The sequence below is a fragment of the Pinus tabuliformis genome, chromosome 7 (assembly GCF_031772625.1).
Source record: "Pinus tabuliformis cultivar Carrire ecotype Pingquan chromosome 7, CPIR1, whole genome shotgun sequence".
In the NCBI taxonomy this organism is placed as follows: Eukaryota; Viridiplantae; Streptophyta; class Pinopsida; order Pinales; family Pinaceae; genus Pinus; species Pinus tabuliformis.
In genome coordinates, this window is record NC_142293.1 from 1,955,233,135 (window position 1) to 1,955,255,210 (window position 22,076).

Sequence of the window (22,076 nt, forward strand, 5' to 3'; positions counted from 1 at the left end):
CTAGCATATAGGGCCAATATGTCTGAGTTTTATTTGCATAACATGGCCTTAACAGACATGAATGTATGGGACCCTAATGCCAAGCTAGGAGATTTACAGTTGATGGCTTTGGCATCATGGATGAACCATGAGGAATCAAGGGCTGTAGAGATGAAGAAGATATTGGCAAGAGAACAAATTGAACCTCTTATGATCAGAGTTGAATAGTCAGATCCCATGGCCCTCATCAGTACCCATAATTTGATTGCAAATGATCCTCATCTTGCACCCAGGTATCTTGCTGCCCAAGAGCAAGAAATTTCACATTTTTAGGATGTGTTCGAGCTGTTAGGGGATGATAGCATACATGCTTTCCTAAGGAGATGGAACACATTTCCATATATCTTAAAGATAAGAGAGTACCACTCTCCTCAAATACTGAGATAAGCATTGAACAAGACACCCATGTACAAGCAATCTATGCAAAGGCTGAAAGTCAATTGGATTGGCCTGAAACTCAGTCCACCACTACTCTTAGGAATTCTAGAAGGAAGGAACAAATAAGAAGAAAATAGGCAATGGGAAGAAGTAGAAAAGAAAGAAGGCTTCTATGAACAATATGAAGAAACCAATCCAGAGGCATGGGATGTTAGCGAGGCCACCAGAGCTATGAAGGATATGGATATTGATTGAGTTGCTCAGAGGATGAGCAACACTTTCAGTAGGGGGGTGATGATGAGCCTCATCATTGGGTAATTGTATGGGCCTTAATTCACCTACTATCTTAGTCAAACCAACTTTACCCACAACTTATTACATGCTTTTGATTATATTTTGTTTATGAGATGAGTTAGAGTTGGATATTATATCAAGTGGACTAATATGCATTGAATGTAGGTTTGAAGGAAAAAATCAAGGAATTTTGGCAAATAATAAGGCTAAAACTCGAATGGTACAAGGGATAGGGATTGTAAGAGGTAAATCCTCCTCATTTTCTTCTCCCCCATTCGAATATTCCTCCATCTATCACACCATCTCAGAGTGCAAGCAGCAAAGTCATGAGGATTAGAAGGTAACCAAGCAAGTGAGAGACAAAGAGCTAGTTTATCTCGAGTTTGGGAGCTGATGATCTAGGTGGATATTGATGGCCACCTACCAAGTCCACTTGGACCCCCACCATTGTTCATTTTAGCTTTTCAATTTCCTTAATTGTAGCACAGTTTACTATTTTTAGCAGTTTTTTGGGTCCTGAACTTCCGGAGCCATTTTGAGGCCCTAAACAATGTTGTTTGGGAACATTGGGATCATCATGGGTCCATGGACTAACGTTTCTCTTCCCAAAGTTGTAGTTCTCGGATAGATATTTCTAACGAGATATTGTGTGCGTCAAATGGAGATCGTATGCCAAAGTTACGACCTCGGGAAGTTGATGTACCAATTTACCCAAACAGAGCCCACAGTTTGGCATTTCATCTTCTAGGGTTAGGTTTTTGGATGTTTAGGGTTTTCCATTGTTTCTCAAAAATAAATAGACCTTCGAGCCTCATTGTAACATAGTTTTAAGGCATGTAGCTGCCACATCTCTTCTCAGAGATAGGCTACCATCGCCCTAGTTAGTTTATTTCCATTTCTGTTTGTAAGCATATTTCAGTATTTTACATTAATGAAATGAAGTATTATTTTTGCTGCATCTCTATGCTTATGGTTATCTCTAGAAATTGTTGCATTATTTTTTAAATTGGGATCAATGGTATCGGAGTGGTCTACCTTTTCTTTGCATGTCCCCAACAAGGTCGAGATATAAGGAGTTAGGGCTTGAACTGGTTGAACCTTTGCAAGAAAAGCCTCGCAAATCCCGACGACCTCCCATGGTGGATGAAAAGAAAGACGAGGGGGCAATAGATCCTATAAAAATCTTGCTCGAAGAAGCTCTCAAGTGACAGAGGAACACGATGATGGATAGCTTTGCTCAGATCCTTTAGCGGCTACCCAGGGGGGATGCATCAGTTTCCAATAGCTACTCTAGAAATGCCACACCGTTTAAGGTACAAGTTAATTTTGAAACCCCATATTCAAGGGTCAGATAGACGCAGATGCCATCGATAAATGGTTAAATCTGCTAGAGGGTTATTTTTCTATTCATGATTTTTCTAGTCGCGAAAATATTATTTTTAATCTTCTCAAAGCAACCCCCCACGTCAAGGACTGGTGGGAAACCTACTGCGAGTAGAAGGATGAAAGTATAGGCTCACTAATTTCAGTCGCACCCACGTAGAATTCATTCCGGGATGCCATCAAGGAGCAGTACTACCATGTCAGAAGCTATGAGGATCAATACATAAAGTGGACCATGCTGCAACAGGGAAAGGACCAAGACGTGCTAGATTTTACCAATATTTTCCATACCCTTTGCACAAAGTTGGGCATCAAGGATTCAAAGCAGCATTTGGTACTCAAATACTACAGTTGCCTGGACAAGTACATCAAGGAAGAAATAGAATTCTTGAACATCTCCTCGCTCGGCATGACATACCAATATGTTGTCAAGGTCGAGCAAAAGTTTAAACAGAAGAAGCGAGATTTTGGATCTGTGAATCCAAAGCAAGGGAAAGGTGACCCTAAACCATAGAACAAAGGACAAAGCCAAGGCGGGGCAGCCCAAGACAACCTGCCAAAGCTGCAAGCAAAGAATAGCATTGCGAAGCCGAAAAAGGACACAGGAAAGTGGTGTGAGTTCCATAAGAGCTCCACTCACAACACAAGTGAGTGTCAGGCCAAGCAGTCACTAGTGGCCGAGCTAAAGGTTTCAGAATCAGATGCAAGTTCTGACTCTGAGTCAAAACCCGATAAGGGGAATGAAAAAGGGAAGTAGATTATCGATGCGGAGCCCAATGCCACCATTTCCACCATGAAGATCTAGAAGGAGGAACCCAAATATCCAGAGGAGGAGGAGCATCTATTCCACTCCCAGATGTGGGTAAAGGGCTCCCCGATACAGTTCATTGTTGATAGCTGGAGCCAAAAGAACCTCATTTCGACAGAGGTCGTGAAGCGGCTGGTCTTACCGACCACAACACATCCACATCCATACACCATCAGGTGGCTCCACCAAGGACGGGATCCTCGCGTGAGCCAGCAGTGTCACCTTCCATACAACATCAAGCCCCTCACAGATGAGGTATTGTGTGACATTGCTCCCCTTGATGTTTGTGATGTATTATTAGGACAACCATACCTGTGGAAGCGACATGTTGTGTATGAATCAAGGCCCTGTGCTGTTATTGTTACTTTGGGATATAAGTTGTATAGGATACTAGAGGTAGCACCACTTACTGCCATCTCTTTGGTTACTGCCAAACAATGCAATAACCTCATTTCCAAAACTGGGAAATTTGTTCTCCTGATGATACGCCCTCAAGGAAAGAAGAATATGGTGGCCATGACCTCCAGATAGGGGCCCTCCGCACGATAACTACAGATGGAAAAGGCCATGGAGGAGTACGAGGACATCTTCACCTCCCCTACAGAGGTTCCTCTCCACTCTCAGGTCAAGCACTCCATCAATCTAACCCCAGGTGCATCGCTACCCAGTGGACCAATCTATTGTCGCTCCATTCTGGAGAACGATGAAATCAAGAGGCAGATTTAGGAGCTATTGCAAAAAGGTCACATTCGTCTAAGTTCATTGCCCTGTGGGAGCCCAATTGTGTTGGTACAAAAGAAGGATGGAGATTGGAGACTCTATATTGACTATCAGGCGTTGAACAAGATCATTTTCCACAATAGGTACCTAATCCCACATATTGATGACCTCCTAGACCAAATGAAGGGGGTGAAATATTTCAACAAGATTGATTTGAAGTCAGGATATCACCAGGTACCAATCGAACCCTTTGATGTGTGGAAGACTACGTTCAAAGCCAAGGAGGGCCTTTTCGAATGGTTGGTTATGCCTTTCAGATTGAAGAATGCTCCTACAACCTTCATGAGGCTAATGGATGACATCTTATGGCCATTCACCAACTAATATGTAGTGTTATACTTGGATGACATCTTGGTCTTCAGCCAGAGTTGGGAAGAGCACCTCCACCACATCCAACAGGTTCTCCAAACACTGCGGCAACACAAATTATGTACCAACTTGGAGAAATGCACTTTTGGCATGACTCAAATTCAGTATCTAGGATATATTATTAATGAACAGGGGATGCATGTGGATCCAACCAAGATCCAAGTCATTCGTGATTGGCCATCTCCAACCACTTTGATAGAGCTCCAAAACTTTCTAGGTATTGCCAACTTCTATTGCAGGTTCGTGTCAGGATTTTCTCATATCACTTGGCCCTTGAGTCAAGTCACCAAGGGAGGAGTGAAAACAAAATTCTTTTGGTCTGAATCTCAACAGAAGGAATTCACAGACATGAAAGATCACCTCTATTCAGCACTAGTGCTCGCATTACCAGACTTGTAACAACCATTTGAGGCCGAGACAAATGCCTCTGACTATGCTATTGGGGCAGTCCTTACTCAACACGGGCATCCAATGGCATATCACAGTGAGACAGTTTTAGACACAGTTCAGAAGTATCCCATTTATGACAAAGAGATGTATTCCATTGTGCAGGCCTGCCGACAATGGAAGAATTACATTTTGGGGAAGAAAAAGGTCATCCACATAGACCACCGACCCTTGCAGTTCATACAGACCCAAGGGAAATTGTAGAATGATCACCATCAGAAGTGGTCCACATACTTGCAACAGTTCCATTTGAATATCAATTATAAGAAGGGATGCACCAATAATGTTGCATATTTCCTCATTCAACCATCGATCATGGTGTTAACCACTGTGCTCAACTCTTGTGGGCACGAGACTTCTGATTGGCCACTTCTTTACAAAAGGGACCCAGAATTCGGCCACACATACCAGACACTCTTGGAGGGTCAGCATGTTCCAGATTTTCACCTCCAAGATGCCCTGTTATGCCACCTGGGTCACCTTTGTGTTCCTTCAAGCAAGTGTGCCAAGATGATTTGGGAATTACACTACAGTCGGGATTCTATGCATTTTGAGGTCGAGAAAATGGTGGCAGTACTGAAAAAGTATTTCTATTGGTTGAATCTTTGATAGGATGTTGGGAAGTACATTAGATCATGCACTGCCTTTGACATTTCCAAACTGAACATCAAGAAGCAAGGCCTCTATACCCTGCTACCTACCCCTAGTCGACCTTGGGAATCCATCTCCATGGATTACATGTCAAGCCTTCCTTCCACTAAGCATGGAAATGATTGTGTTTTTGTGGTCATTGACAAGTTCTCAAAGATGGCCATTATGGCGGCCTGCAAGAAGAATATCACAGCAGAAGCCACTGCTAAACTCTTCTTTGAATGCGTGTGGGTACACTTTGGGATCCCACAGTCTATCATCTTAGATCAAGACAGCAGGTTCCTTAGTACATTTTGGTCCAGTCTATGGTCAATGCTGGACACCAAACTCACTAAGTCCAAAACCTTCCATCCTCAAACTGATGGCCAAATAGAGATTGTCAACAAGATCATCATACAAATTATGCGCATGTACAACTCAAAGCATCCACAGACATGGGAGGAGAGCCTCCCCTATGTTCAACACAGCTACAACCAGGCTCTCCACATCTCGAATGGCCATAGCCCTTTTTAGGTGGGCTTGGGATTCCAGCTAGTATGTCCCATTGATGTGGCCATGCCATTTGCAACTACTCACACAGATTCGGCTCATGTCCAGTCCAAAACAGATAAAGAAAACAGCTTCATTGAGCACATCCAACATATTCTCTAGTAGGTCCATGACATTCTGGAGAAACCAAATGCCAAGTACAAGTAGCGACATTATCAACATCACGTGCCACACAAGTTTCAGGTGGGCGACAAAGTCTGGTTGCATTTGCAAAAGGAATACCTTACCGGATACTATCAGAAACATAGACCACTTCGATATGGTCCTTACACCATTACCAAGGCTGTGGGAGACAATTCATTTCAGCTCAGCATTCCCCCATTCCTTGGCCTGAACCCAGTGTTCAATGTGGACCACCTTCAACCATACTTTCCACCATTACTAGACACATCCGACATTGCAAAACAGCTCACACCCATAGAGTTAAATCTAGATAGCATGGAGCAAGCTGCAACTGATCAGATCATGGACACATAGATCAAGCACACTTGCCAGCATAATATCCAACTGTATCGAGTTGTCAAAGCAGGCGAACTCCTTCACCAGGGCAAGTGGCTCACTAAGGACCAAGTTCAGCAGAAGTTTCCTCGTCTCAAGGAGGAACTCAATGCAATGGGGACCATTTCTTCCTAAGTGGGGAGGAATGATCTAGGTGGATACCGGTGGCCACCCACCAAGTCCACTTGAACCCCCACCATTGTTTCATTCAGCTTTTCAATTTCCTTAATTGTAGCAAAGTTTACTATTTTTAGCAATTTTTTGGGTCCTGAACTTTCGGAGCCTTTTTGAGGCCCTAAACGACGTTTTTTGGGAACACTGGGAGCAACATGGGTCCATGGACTGCTCTTCCCAAAGATTTAGTTCTTGGATAGATGTGTCTAATGATATATTTTGCACGTCAAATGGAGATCGTATGCCAAAGTTATGACCTCGAGAAGTTGATGTACCAATTTACCCAAACGGGGCCCACAATTTGGTATTTCATCTTCTAAGGTTAGGTTTTTGGATGTTTAGGGTTTTCCATTGTTTCTCAACAATAAATAATCCTTCGAGCCTCATTGTAACATATTTCAGAGGCATGTAGCTGCCACATCTCTTCTCAGAGATAAGCCACCATCGCCCTAGCTGGTTTATTTTCATTTATGTTTGTAAGCATATTTCAATATTTTACATTAATGAAATGAAGTATTATTTCACCTACATCTCTATGTTTATGGTTATCTCTGTGAATTGTTGTGTTCCTGTTTAAATCTAGATCATCTAAGCCTCCCTAATTTTAAGGAATTCGTTGTGGACTTCAGTTGTATAAGTAGAGAGGCCTAGGGCCTCATTAGGATTCAAACTTTTGTTGTAAAACTCTAAGTGGTTTTCGAGCTCCAGACTTGTGGAAGTGTTATTGATGTTATTTTATGTTTTGGTAATAAGAATGAGTTTTGTTTTGAGCTAGCACTGAGTTAACTCAGAGGGTTTAATCCCTTGGGTTATGGCCCAACCCTAGCAGTCAAGGCTTCTCTTTCTTGTATTTGTATGTTTATATTAGTCTCATAGCTTCATTGTTAATTTTCCTTTAGATGTATTTTCATTGCAGGTAGTGTAGATTGGATTGGTTGTTTATTAGTTTGCTTACTTTTGTGCCTTACTTCAATAGCATGTTATTAGGGATAAAAGGAGAACCACAAGGGTTTCAGTAGGTGTCTTGGCCTCATTTCCTCCCTTTGGGATCATGATTTGAGGAAGGGACCCTTTTGCAGCCCCAAAAACACAAATTTCTATTTCTTGTATGAGCTTTAGATTTTACTGTATTTAAGTTAGCATTTGATTAGTTTTGCAAAGTAGTATTTCATTTCCATCTCTTCTATCTTCATTCTTGTAGTATATCTCATCCATGATTTCATTCCTTTCAACAACTTTCCTCATGCATAATGTAGGCAATTAGTTCATTAATTTTGTTTTTCTAGCTTATGAGAATGCTTCTTGTTTACATAGGTTTTTGGAAATTATACATGTTTTATGAAGAGCAGGTGCTTTAGTAGTAGACAAAGAATTCATAACCAACAACCACCTTGCACTTCATCCAGCATAGTCATTCCTCGTTTTCAAAATTTCTTTCACTAGTTTTCAACATTTTACATAGAAATGCTTCCAAGCACGTTGAGCGAATCCAACCATCTTCTATCCTTGTTCTTGACTTCCGAGTGATCTTAGACCTTTTCTCACTCCATTACACCCATCAAACACCTTCCCTAAGCCTTCCATCACCTCCAACACCTCCCATCTTGCTCTCGGATGTATCTTGTAGGTTTACAAGGAATCCTGTAGGTTTCTAGTACATCCTGTAGGTTTTCCTGAAATGGCCTGTTTTGAGGCCGAATTGAGGCAAACCCTGTAGGAAGTAACCAATGGTCACCCAATGGTGTCCCACAGTATCCAACCATCTCCTAACCCTTCCAGCCATCCTCCAACATCCTTAACTCACCTACCACATCACCAAAAGAAATTAGTTTGCATACTTGATTTTGCATGAAAAGACAAAGAGACAAAAACAGATTTATTTCAGTCCCTTTACTTGCACATTAGTGATGTTTGATGTTGTTTACTTCCATTCTTCGATAGTAGAATTGGTTCATGTTAATTTAGCATTATTGCAAAGCATAGTTTACTAGTAGTTAATTAGCAAATGGTGTGATTTAGCATTGAATTTCGGTCTTTTTCATTATTACAATAGAATAGCTCTCCCTTAGAGTAGACTACCCTTTATTCCATGAAGAAACCAAGCTTCTTCTAACTCCATAGAAGTCTGGCTTGAAAACCCTAGTGGTCTCTCACCATCTGAACAATGACAAAAGGCAAAACCATCACTTTTACTTGTGTATACAGCACTGTCACCTCCAAGTTTGTATGAACCCCGGGTTGATAAAGTAATGCTGGTAGCCAAGGAGTTGAAGCATTCTTGCTACAATACTAGTGCTCATAAGCTCTGTATTGAAAATTGTATGAATGATGCTTATCTTATGCATAAAGGTGATAGATCAGTAAGATTTATCAAGGTTATTAATATTTAAAGACCTTTGCGAAGATATAAATGTTGTTTATGTGAATTACTCTAATTATCTGTATCGAAAGGGTTAGGGTTCAAGAATACAGACCTAAGCCCTAGAAGCTACTAGAATGTATCACACAGAACTATGGATGCAAGAACCTGGTTCTTTCATCCCCCAATATTGCTTTGGGTTAGACAGCAGCCTATGCTATGCAGGTTGTTGTCGATCGAGCTAGAAGTTTAGGGTTTCATTGGTTGGCGCAACTAACTGTGAACCTCAGTCAGGGCCCAACAAGCCAACAAATGGTTCTATTGCTGGGATCAAGATCTATCTGAGGAATGTATGATAAGTGCTTCCCCACTAACAAATAATTTTAAACGTGGATAGATCAGAAACTTCATGTGTTTGCAGCTCAGGCAAATAGGAATCCGCATCTGTCGAGGGAAGAGTGGTTGAATAGATACCTATTCACAGACAAACATGAGATATTATTCTGCTCCTTCCCCTATGAATTTTATAAGTGGCTGTCTAAATTGGTGAATAGTTAGGGTACATGCAAGCTTGACGGACCTATTTTGTGGACCGCAGAACTAGTGAAGTGCTTGGAGGCTTCAGAAAACAAAATTGTGCAGGATGTCGATCACTGGATCGATAGTATTCTAGGAGGATTCATTACTGAGTTCGTGATCGATATGTCCACCAGTTATAGTGAAGTAGAGCGCAAGATTTTCAAGGGACCGAGAGGTAAGTACCTAAAATCCTTGAAAACCTGGACTAAGATGTTATTGTGTGAAAATTGGGTTATGCCTTTAAATTGATGTTTCGAACTATGTGAAGTGGGGGAGAATTCAAAAGGAACCAAGATTCAGGCTCTGAATATAGTCCATTGTTGGGATCATCTGATAGTGACGACGAAGGTAGTATTTTGAGGACACCGTGAAGCGCACTGTAGATTGTAAGCCAAGGTTTCATAGGGATACCTCATCCATCCACTCCACCTCCACCTCCACCTCCACCCCACACACCTACACCTTTTCCTCCACCTCCATCTCCATCATTTAACATGGAAAACATGATGAAGATGCATATATTTAAGGGTCTAGGGACTGAAGACCCTGAGAAATATTGGTTCGTTGCAAATGTTGTATGGAAGGCACAAGAGATTACTAATGATGAAATGAAGAAAATGTAGCTAGTCACAGCATTACAAGACAGGGCGCTAAGTTGGTACATCATGTTTTCCTCAGGAAAACCCAATGCGACTATGTTCGAGACACAACAAGCATTGAATAATGAATTTAAGAAACCCAAATCACAAGCCTAGTCGGTAACAGAATTTAAAGAGATTTAGCAGACGGTGAACGAGTCTGCATGGGAATATGATCAAAGACTGAAGTGTTGGATTTATCAGACTAACATGATAATCACAAATGATCAACACTGGTACCGGTACATTTCTTCACTCCTACCTCACCTGAGATTACCACTTTTGCAACAGAAAATAGGAATGCAAGCTGAAACCTCAGAGATTTCAATTAGATTGGAGGCTTCACTTGTGTAGGATACGAATCTAGGGGTACAACAGGTTCAGTCACAACTAGCTAGCCTGCACACGGAGTTACAAAGTCTTAAGGATTGAAAGGAATCCCAACCTCAGGCATGCACAAAAGTTGGGTGCTTGAATTGTAAAGGCCATGGTCATGATAAGGACCATTGTCCAGTCTATCAGAATTACCTTATTGGGGGAGGCCATGTCCCCCTAAAGCTAGAAAATATTGCTCGATCGAACACTGGAGTAGACTTATGGTGTGCTAGTTGTAAAATCTCTAGGAAACAAGTGACTGATAACTATCATTTCATGCAAAATTTTGTGCAAACTCCTCAACAATTGTTCTGCACTTTTTGCAAATTGGTTGGGTATGATGAGTGCAACTACTAAGGCTATGAAATGATTATGGAGTGAACCCCAACGCATTAGGGAATTTTGAGGTCTAAAATGGACCTCTTAAGAAAAATGTACAACCAAAATAAACTTTATAAGAACCAATATGATTCAAGATGAATATGTCAACCATGGGGGATTATTCACCATATTTGGAGTAAAAAAGTAAAAAGATTAAAAAACAATAAAATAATAAAACTACTTTTTCAACTCATATTTTCAACTTATCTACCTAAGGCTTTAATCAAATTTCAAGTGGGAGTACTCTTTGGATGCAAAATTTAATTCCTCATTCAAGGAGTAACCATGTTGCATACATTCGATGGACCCTACTACATGAAAAATGAGAAACACATAAAAAACGTGATTGTAATCACGTTTTTCATGTATTTCTCATTTTTCGTGTACCAGGGCCCATCAAAAGTATGCAACATAGGTACCCCTTGGATGAGGAATCAAATTCTGCATTGTAATGAGTGTTGTCGCTTGAAATTTGAGTAAACCCATTGGGAGAAAAGTTGAAAATAGGAGTTGAAAAAATAGTTTTTTCTTTTTTCCCTCTAAAATATGATGATGTAATCTAATCTTATTTAATTATTTCCACTATTATTTTATAATTTCCTTAGGAGGCCCATTTTAGACCTCAAAACTCCCCTAATGTATACGATGCAGGTAGAAAATCGGTCTCAGGATTAGGGCGCAAGCGTAGTGCGAAGGATTCCAAGGCCGAGGAATGGTATGAGGAGGAGGAGTTGGAAGGGGTTGCAGATAGGTTATTTGTTACAATTTATGGAGAGGCAAGTCATTTTTCATGCCACTGTAAAAATCTGACACACCCCTCTTGTAAGTATTGCTGGCAGTTTGACCATGTTATAGATGATTGCCCCATACTAATAATGAAGATGCGAGAAAAGAAAGCCCAAACACCTACGTAGAATATCCAAATGATGAGAGAGGAGCCTCGTGAAGAGCAGCCTAGTGTCAATGTCATGACATGAAGTGGTATAACCATAAGAGAAGATAAGGGGAAGAAGTTGGGAGATGAAGGATGGGTATGCAAGGCTACCAAGAAGGAAGTTGGATTTGACTTGAGTCGTGCAAAGGAAACTTTTATGGAGGAAACAATAGCGCACAAGATGTAGACCCTTCGTTATTAGCAACATTTTTGAAGACTTCTATGAAGCTTCTATGGGATAGAAGGGTAGTAGAAGGGCTACAAGAGTTGATTGATAATTATTTAAAGCTCCTCCATATTAGTGTGCAGTTCGCAAGATGGGAAAAAGAAAGAAGCGAACAGGTCGCGACATCCAACTAACTACACAAATAGGGGAGTATGAGATGGACCAGGTAATTCTCAATCTACGATCTTATGTGAATGTTCTATTGAAGAAAACATGGGAAAGAATGGGGAGGCATGCACTGCAATTGTCTCTTATCAAGCTACGCATGGAAAACCAGCAAAAGATCATTCGTATGGGGCGCCTATATGGGGTCATGGTGGATATTGAAGGAGCTAGTGCCCTAGCTAACTTTGAAGTGATCAAGGTAGTTGATTATAGTAACCCTCACCCTATGCTACTAGGCATTGATTGGGCCTTTGATATGGATGTGATTATTAATCTCAAAAAGCATAGAATGGCGTTCAAAAGAAAGGAGCTCTGGGTCATTTTTCCATTGGATCCAAATGAATGTGTGTGATATACTAAACCAGCCTGTGATTATGACGAGGAGGACGATCTTGATCAAGTTTACAAAATCAGTGCATGCAATGAGGATTGGATCAATCCTATAGTGGATGGATGGATCACATGGGATAGGGATAGTTCCTTCTCTTCATATTCTGATGAAGAGATTGAGCACTGGTAGAACCGATTACACGAAGTATCCTCATTGTGTTGTAACATGTTGACAAAATTGATTCGTTGCATATCTACTGAGATATGGAAATTGCCCTATTATGATGGTTTAGAAGAAGTTAACTTTTTTTTGGATAAGTTTGAAAGGGATGTGCCAGAAGTGCATCGGTTCCAAGAGCTAGATTTGGCACTACGAGCTACACCTTCCCATTGGTGGGGTGCACATAAGGACATCTTTGCCGATTGGAAAGAATACTGGAGGATAATGAAGCTAAGATTTGGGTGCCAGTATCTGTATGACAGCAAAATACAAAAGGAAAGATGACCTTCACAAACATTTGGCATGATTGTTGTGGGGAAAAGTATCCGATGCGGATGACCCTATCCCTACTCTAAAGGTGACAGTCTTTAGCAACAACTGAAAGTAAAGCTTTGATGTTTTCCTTTATGAAAGTACAGAGAGGGGGAAGAAATGATCAACCAACCTGGTATCCTTCGCTTAGTCGATCTTGATCCTCTCTCTTTGTCTCTTGTTCCCAGCTCCTTGCTCTCTTTGCCGGTCCAGCTACACACAAGCCCTGCACAAAACGAGAGAGGAAACTACAAGATACAAGTACTCATAACTGATGCATGGATTAGAGTGAATCAAATATACATGTAAATACAATACATCAATGCAATACAAGTATATAGGAGAACATGCAAAACTTTATTGATAGAAGTAACAGGGTTCTGAGAAGGTTACAACCAATGATGGCTCCAATCCAGCAGCACCTCCCCAGCAGCAAGAACTCTCCTCTTCACCTCTAGTAAAACAATCACCCAATAGCTCTAACTGTAATCCAACAGCACCTCCTTGCTTTACACAAAATTCCAGCCTCCTTAGACCTCATAGAAGAGCTCTATATATAGGAGAGAAGAAGAGAGGATGAGTCAGCTTGAGGCTGGCATAGAGCTGACTAGTGTCCTCTCCCTCTTCAGTTAATCTTCAGTTCTTGAGTCCACTTGGAGATCCTTGGTTACACATGGTGATCAAGTACCTCTTACTCATCACAGGGCGAATCTTATGAACCAAGTGTCAGTTTGGAAGCTTCCTGGGCAGTTGACACCTTGCAAGATGACTGTGCCACTTGGCCAATCGCGCCCAGCGCAGGTAGCCTTCATTACTTTTGACTTCCAGCGCAGGTACAAAGAGGGACAGTTGCATTCCAGCGCAGAAGCTCAGTGGAGCAGCTGACATGATCCAAAATAAGCCTGTTTTGAAGTGTTTTCAGGTGGAGAACTGATTGGAAGTGCTGTTGTTTGATGACCTTGTTCTTTTAGGGGTAAGAACAACATGTTTAGGGACTGAGGATCCCTGTAATTATTGACATTTCATTCTCCGTGCTGCGAGGCACAAAAATGTCTATAACAGTTGCCCCCTAAAGTATGAGGCCGTTTATCGGGTGAAATGCTTTATCTAGAGGATCCGAAGTTCGTTCCAGTGCTGAGGAGAGTGCCCTGTAATACAATACAATACAATACATTATTTTTCATTCTATTTTCATGATCTAGCTGAGGCGGGCATTCCCATGCTCAGCTTTTATAAATACATTTTGGTACATATGACAGACGATCGTCTGAAGATAGACTGATAATTTTCTGCTGAAATTATCAGCCTTTGAGTAGGATGATCATCTGCTGCAATGATGTACATGGCAAATGCTTTTATATTTCCTGAATATATATCGCAGCCCGGATGGATGAAACTAGATCCGGGGTCTTCAAACTCGTTCGATCTTCACTCTAAGTACAAGTCAATCCATGTGAGAATTGCGCTGAAGTCGAACATGGAAAGACATCGCTTGATTACCGGTCAATAATGAAAACCGTTAACAAGCGCGAGAGGAATCACCAATAATGACGATGACCCTCAAGGTACTGCAGTACAATTCACGTGGCGTGAATAAAGGACTTGGCGTCGAACGCCACGCAAAATCTTCTGGTCGAAGGTCATTGATGTATACCTGTCGCCGGAAGTGAGAAACTTGCCATTGAGGCATGCAAGCTTCAAAGTACTGATGGGGGTGTTCCTAGATCAACTTCTTGGATAATGAGCTGAAGTCGACAAGAAGCGATCCGTCAAAGGAGGGCCTTAATGAATCCCACATCAATGACACGGAATGGAGCTAATGACTTTAGTGGAGGTGAAAACAAACTGTGACATATGATTCAGGGTGGCGATCATGAATGGATGAAGGATAATGCATGGCAGTGGATGGGACACGGTTGACACTTTCAGAATGACCCCTCTTGAACATATAACGACACTGATGCGATGGATCGGTAGCATTACCCCAAATGTGGATGGTGTGGCGAGGACCATGGTGATGAGACCGGTGAATGAAACAACCCAACCCGATGTGATACGGAGGAAAAGTGTCATGTCCAAGAGTGACTTGCTACCATTAAACTTTGAATGTTCTCCCAATTTTTCCCCAGTCATTTCTGACCAGTACCTCTTTATTTTTGTCAAGCTTGAGGAGGATAACATATGCTTGTTCTATAACCTGCCCTTCGGGCAAGCCTATCGCTATGATTTAATGAGCCTAGCGATAGGGAAACTCGTTCTCGTCTAAAGACAAGTTTGTCGCTATTTAATCATTTTAACGAGTCTAACGACAAGGAAAACTCGGTCCTTTTCATTTTTAGAGAGTCTGAAAAGGTACAGAAAGTCAACTCCATAATTCCTTTTTCGTCATCTAATCCCTTAAGTCCGAAAAAGTATAAAACAATACAGAAGGGATGGCTGTTCGGTACTTTTACGAGCCGAACAAGACAAGCGCTCGATCTTTTTGTGCAATAATCCCTCAGGTCCAAAAAGATTAAAATCTAGAGGAGGGATAGCTTTCGGTTGTTTAACGAGCTAGAAGGCCAAAAACTCGGCAAACTTTTCATATTTCACGAGTCAGTGAAAAGAGCTCAAAGAAGACTCGTCTTTTGAGGAACGAGTGATAAACAGGGATAGCAACTGATTCCAGGTACAATATTGGAATTTTCCAATCACGGTAGTGCCACAAGGATGGCTAGGTGAAATCACTCTTCGCAGCTGTTCCTCAAAATAGGTAAACACACATATGGGGGTGAACGATCGGCCAAATGAAATGGAGGTGATGGATGAAAACACGACCAAGGCTTTTAAGGCTTATAAATTTGCGATCGCAATGGCTATTTACCGAGATAGGTTCATTTTTTAATGAGCTTGAACTTTGGCGGAAAAACTCTGCTCACACTTTTCTATTTTTTAACGAGCATAAATTCCGTGGTAAAACTGCTCGATTCATGGTCAAATTTAATTTTTTACTTTTACTAGCTTTTCTCTTTTCAAATGTAGTACTTCATCTTCAATTGCTGCAACAAATTTTGTTAGAAATGGACAATATTTGCATGAAAACGAGATTATAACCCTAATATTTAACTTTAAATTGTGTAAAAAGTCATAAAAAGGGGTTTTTACCTCTGATTTACCATTTCATTTGCATTTTGCTTGTTGGAGCTCTGGAGGTGCCTCTTCTTCCTTGATTTTTACCAGCTGATTCCGGGAGATTCTGTGGACGATTTTCGGCGCCGTTTGGACCAGGTAGGAGCTAAACCTTAGCCCTTCACTTTCATGGTTTCCTTTTTCAGTTTCATGCATGTTTTTCAGAGTTTCTGGGCCCCAGGGGTTTCATTAGGGCGCCCTGGCATCAGCGCAGGTTCCCCTTTCGAAATCTGCGCTGTATTTCAGGCAGCCTTAAGGCAGACTGAGTTCCAGAGCAGGGGGAAGACTATCTGCCTGCGCTGGGCCTAAAAAAGCTGATTTTGCATGAGTTTTTTGATGATTTTTCGCCAGATTTTTCATCAAAATCAGGAACTTACTCCTTCTCTTGTTTGATTGTAGGGAACTTTGGACAAAATGTCCCTTACATGGCGAGAAAAGTATCCGATGCGGATGACCCTATCCCTACTCTAAAGGTGACAATCTTTAGCAACAACTGAAAGTAAAGCTTTGATGTTTTCCTTTATGAAAGTACAGAGAGGGGGAAGAAATGATCAACCAACCTGGTATCCTTCGCTTAGTCGATCTTGATCCTCTCTCTTTGTCTCTTGTTCCCAGCTCCTTGCTCTCTTTGCCGGTCCAGCTACACACAAGCCCTGCACAAAACGAGAGAGGAAACTACAAGATACAAGTACTCATAACTGATGCATGGATTAGAGTGAATCAAATATACATGTAAATACAATACATCAATGCAATACAAGTATATAGGAGAACATGCAAAACTTTATTGATAGAAGTAACAGGGTTCTGAGAAGGTTACAACCAATGATGGCTCCAATCCAGCAGCACCTCCCCAGCAGCAAGAACTCTCCTCTTCACCTCTAGTAAAACAATCACCCAATAGCTCTAACTGTAATCCAACAGCACCTCCTTGCTTTACACAAAATTCCAGCCTCCTTAGACCTCATAGAAGAGCTCTATATATAGGAGAGAAGAAGAGAGGATGAGTCAGCTTGAGGCTGGCATAGAGCTGACTAATGTCCTCTCCCTCTTCAGTTAATCTTCAGTTCTTGAGTCCACTTGGAGATCCTTGGTTACACATGGTGATCAAGTACCTCTTACTCATCACAGGGCGAATCTTATGAACCAAGTGTCAGTTTGGAAGCTTCCTGGGCAGTTGACACCTTGCAGGATGACTGTGCCACTTGGCCAATCTCGCCCAGCGCAGGTAGCCTTCATTACTTTTGACTTCCAGCGCAGGTACAAAGAGGGACAGTTGCATTCCAGCGCAGAAGCTCAGTGGAGCAGCTGACATGATCCAAAATAAGCCTGTTTTGAAGTGTTTTCAGGTGGAGAACTGATTGGAAGTGCTGTTGTTTGATGACCTTGTTCTTTTAGGGGTAAGAACAACATGTTTAGGGACTGAGGATCCCTGTAATTATTGACATTTCATTCTCCGTGCTGCGAGGCACAAAAATGTCTATAACAATGATGGACTCAAGCATGGGGAGAGGAACCATAGTTAAAATGGGTTCACATATTTTCTCACACTTTGGATACTATTATCTCAAAATCAAGCCGTGGAAGGCTGCAGACCAGGAAGACTTCAAGTAACTGTTTCAAACCAATCTTTTAGCTAAGGCTTAGCCTCCTTAGCCTGAGAGGGCTCTCTCAAAGGGTTAATGATTTTACTTTGAAGATTAAGATGGCTAACTCTATGAAAAATTCGAACAACAGTATATGAATGGTTGAAATATCAATTAACAAAATTCCATTGGGCCATGGAGTCAAGGTGTGTTTCAGTACAACAATGAGATTAAATTCACATGGAAGTCAGGGCATAGAGGGCTTTCACATAGAAGTAGAACAGAGATATAGTGTAGGAACACAGTCCACAAATACATGAAGGAAATTAGAGCATCTTCAAATTTGTTATAAGTAACATGTATCTGTACTACTGCAAGTAAGTATAGGAAAGAAACCATGAAGAAAATCAAACATTAAAAACCCTTGTTGAATCCTGAGTAGTGAAATCAACTCCTTCTATTATCCTGAAAACATACAGTCACATACAATAACACAAAGTCCTCTGTTTCTTTGAGAATTTTCCAACCCTGAGTACATTGTTGTTCTTGCTATATATAGAATTCTTTACAAGGCTGAGATTCCTCCTCTAACATGAGGGGAACTCGAATTCTACTTCTTATCACACCTATTCAAATTGTAACTACCTATTAAATGTAACAAACTACTAACTGGACTTCTTTAGAGTTCTCAGTCAAATAGGAGTCTAACTCCATATCATGCTAATAATAGCCTTAATTACAATCATTCTCACTCTTTGACAAGTGGTCTTTTTAGTTTTGGCTATGGTGGATGTTTGAAGCTCCATATTGGTCCTCAATGTCCCATCTTCTCCATTGCCCCTAAAAAGTAGAGAACTGCCCCTGTTTATCTACCTTTGGTTTTCCTCAAAAATATTCGAATCCAATGAATCATGCCCTTCATCTTTGATTATGCAAAATATATCAGAATGCCACGTCCTTGATGTGCTGTCAACCTTTACCATGTGTGAAGACAAAATCTCCTCCAAGTTGTCTGACATATCATGGACTGTAGTAAATATGATCACTTTATAACAAAAAGTTTAGAGTTGGGTTCGAATATATGTTTCCTCCACCTGTCTTGACCTTGTTGAAATTTGATACGTTTAGATTATCCTTTGAAGATATTACTTTTTCAAAATTTTCCCTCGGTCTCTCAAAACTTGTTGACTGAGTTTAAATTATGTAGCTTTAGCGGTTTCGTAGCATGCTACGAAACTGCTGTGCATTAGTCACCATCTTCAACAGTTTCATAGCGCGCTACGAAACTATTGTGTAATCACTAAAACATAGCTTAATACCAAAAATTTGCTATCTTGAGCTTCCGTATATTTAAATATTCTTTTCGACTGCTCCAAAGCTTTTCAATACTGAGTGGGGATATATGATTCTTCAAGAAAAAATGCAATAAGGAAAACCATCAAAATTTCAAAATTTGGAACATAACTTTACTTGATGTGTGACTTCCTTAAGGAGATTTTTTCTGCTGGCTTAACTGCATCTCCTCTAAGCTGTCTGAGGCATCATGAACCAAACTGGCTATGAATAATGACCATTAGATGTACTAGGCCAGCATGTGTAATATTGTTATAAGCCATGTTCAGAGTCTTTCAATTCAAAAGTTCTTCAGCTTTTAGCTTCCAGCATCAGTTATACAGCATGACTTTATGTTGAGATATGTCAAAGCAACAAGACCTGAAATTGTATTCATTTATGCCACAGTCACCGGACAGCCTACATAAACAATGCCTGAATCTGCGACTTTATTTCGATAAGTTTGCAGCTCCTTCAAGTTTGTAAGCCCAGCCAGAGGTTTGATATCTGAGTTCTTTATACAATTGCACCATCCAATGTTCAATGCTTCTATTTTTGTAAGCCCTTTCAATCACCTTTTCCTCTATAGTGTACTCTGTACAAAAGCGGAAAACTTGAACTTCTTTCTTCTGTCCAATTCCATGTGCATGATCCTGGGCTTGTAGATCAACTCGTGGATTACAGTCACCATCATACAAAATGACCACATCTGCTGTGGCAAGGCTAATACCAAGGCCTCCAGCTCTGGTTGAAAGCAAGAAAACAAAATTTTCACTCCCTTCTTGATTGAAAGAATCTATGGAAGCATCACGATCCTCTGCTGAAGTATTCCCATCAATTCAACAATACTGATATCCACAAAACATACAATAATCCTCCAGAATGTCCAACAGTCTTGTTATCTGTGAAAAAATAAGAACTCCGAAAGCATGGTCCTTCAGTTTTGGAAGCAACTTATCCAAAAGAACCATTTTGCCCACATTGGTGATTAGATGGTCTCCAGTGGTGTATGGTGGACCTGGCTCAGCACCCTGAAAGAGATATGGATGGTTGTAGCACTTCCTCAATTGCATGGCTATATTCAAAAGGCGCTTACGCTCTCCTCCAGCATTCACAACATCCAAGTCTTTTTGAAGCAATGCCCAGTAAAATTGCTTTTGCATTTGTGACATTCCAACTTTCAATATGGTTTCCTTTTTAGGAGGCAGACCCTTTTCAACATCTGACTTCAGTCTCCGTAGAAGAAATGGCCGAAAAACCTTATGAAGTTGTTGAACCACTTCTTGTTGGTCATTGTCAGCTGATATTTGGAACCAGTCATCAAAAGTTTCAGCAGAACTAAAAATTTCTGGAAGTAAGAAATTGAGAAGAAACCAGAGTTCGTGAAGGTTGTTTTGAAGAGGTGTGCCAGTTATAAGAAGCCTGTAGTTGGTGCTGTAGATTCTCATAGTCTTTGCAAGAAGTGAATTTTCATTCTTTATTCGATGCGCTTCATCAATAATAATGTATCGCCAACTGAAACGTTTAAGTGCAGTCTAGAACCAAGAATATCGTGTTGCAATTCTGTGACAGGATTTCCATAATTAATATTTGATCCGACAGAACTGGAGCCAACTATATTCACATCACTTAATTGCCTAGAAAGGACATATACTGTGCCTGGTTGTTCTGATAGGCTGGCATCGGATTTGGTTCAGTAATCGCTTTAAATCTACTAATAGCATAGCCTTCTTGACTATCACCGAGATCAGGTTCAGCAATCAGAATTTAAATTAAAAGCCTATTAATATGCTTCCCCTGTATGAACCCAAAGATCATCAATAGTGAAAATCCGTTCAAGCCATTCTACTAGTGATGCCTCCACTGAACAAAGTAGCTTCGCCTTGTCTAGTTGATATACGTGAGATGACATCCCACATAAATCGCTTTGCAATAGGGTCCATACCTGTTGAAGGTTCATCTAAAATGATTAGAGGAAGATCTCCAATCATTGCTATGGCCACTGATAACTTGCGTTTATTGCTACCACTTAGAGAATAGGAAGGTTTGTTTGCTTGTGGCCATAAATCAAATTTTGCGAGCTTTCCTTCCACAACTTGATCTAATATTTCCTTTGAAACTCCCTTTATCTGTTCATAGAGCTCGAGATGTCCTCAAATAGTAAGAAATTCTAGAAGGGCATCAAACTAAGGACAATAACCTACATGCTGATGTGCTGCCTTTGGATGTGCAAGAATATCCTTGCCAAAAATGTATGCAGTCGCTCCCGTAGGATGCTCTTCACCACATAAAATTTACAGTGTTGTACTCTTTCCAGCACTTTTTGTGCCGAGAAATCCAAAACACTCTCCTTCTTGAACTGCAAAGCTCAAGGAATCAACTGCAACCTTCTCTGCTCCAAGGTATATATCATCATCCAGAATTTCAACTGCTGTCATTCAATTTGCATTATAATCACGAGAAAAGACATATGGCACACAGAGTGTTGTCAAAAGCTTTACATGTATTGGTGACAGAATTTGGCGAAGCACCCATAATCCACGTAAGCAAGAAAACCCATCTGCTTTGACATGCTCGAACTTTATTCGCCAGCTGTCATCTGTAAGGGGTGCCATTTGACCCAACAATACCAATTTTGTCCATATCTTGAGAAATATAAGCCTAAAAGCCTAATCCTGATAGAGAAGAAAAATGGGACTTTTATCCGTAGGAACCTGCAAAGGGACTAACACCAAACCTTTACAATTAAAAAATTGATGTTCAGAATTTGAAATATTTTTTTCTTGAGTGATAACGGATACCATCCCAATGAACTGGTACTTGGAAACTGAGTTGCAACATGGAAAGGTTGAATGAGATACCCTGAAGAAAATCTTCCTATTAACGTTCATCTTTGAAGATTCCTTTGAATGTATTGATGAAGCACTTCAAGAAATAAAAGCAGCGATCTTTAAACTCCCCGAGGAATCGGTAGCATGGGTTCAACCATATTGGAATACGTTGTTGTTTCATGCACTAGAATGTTATAATGTAACTACAAAAGAAAGCGAAGATGACCCAAAAAATGTTAGCATTCCCGAGTTAGAAGGACAACGTGAGGT

At 40.8% G+C, this 22,076-nt stretch overlaps 1 pseudogene; it reads right to left on the minus strand.

The window, feature by feature from the left end:
- Window positions 1-19,424: 19,424 nt before the first annotated feature.
- On the minus strand, window positions 19,425-21,413 carry LOC149256280 (putative chromatin-remodeling complex ATPase chain pseudogene; annotated as a pseudogene).
- Between the last annotated feature and the right edge of the window lie 663 nt (window positions 21,414-22,076).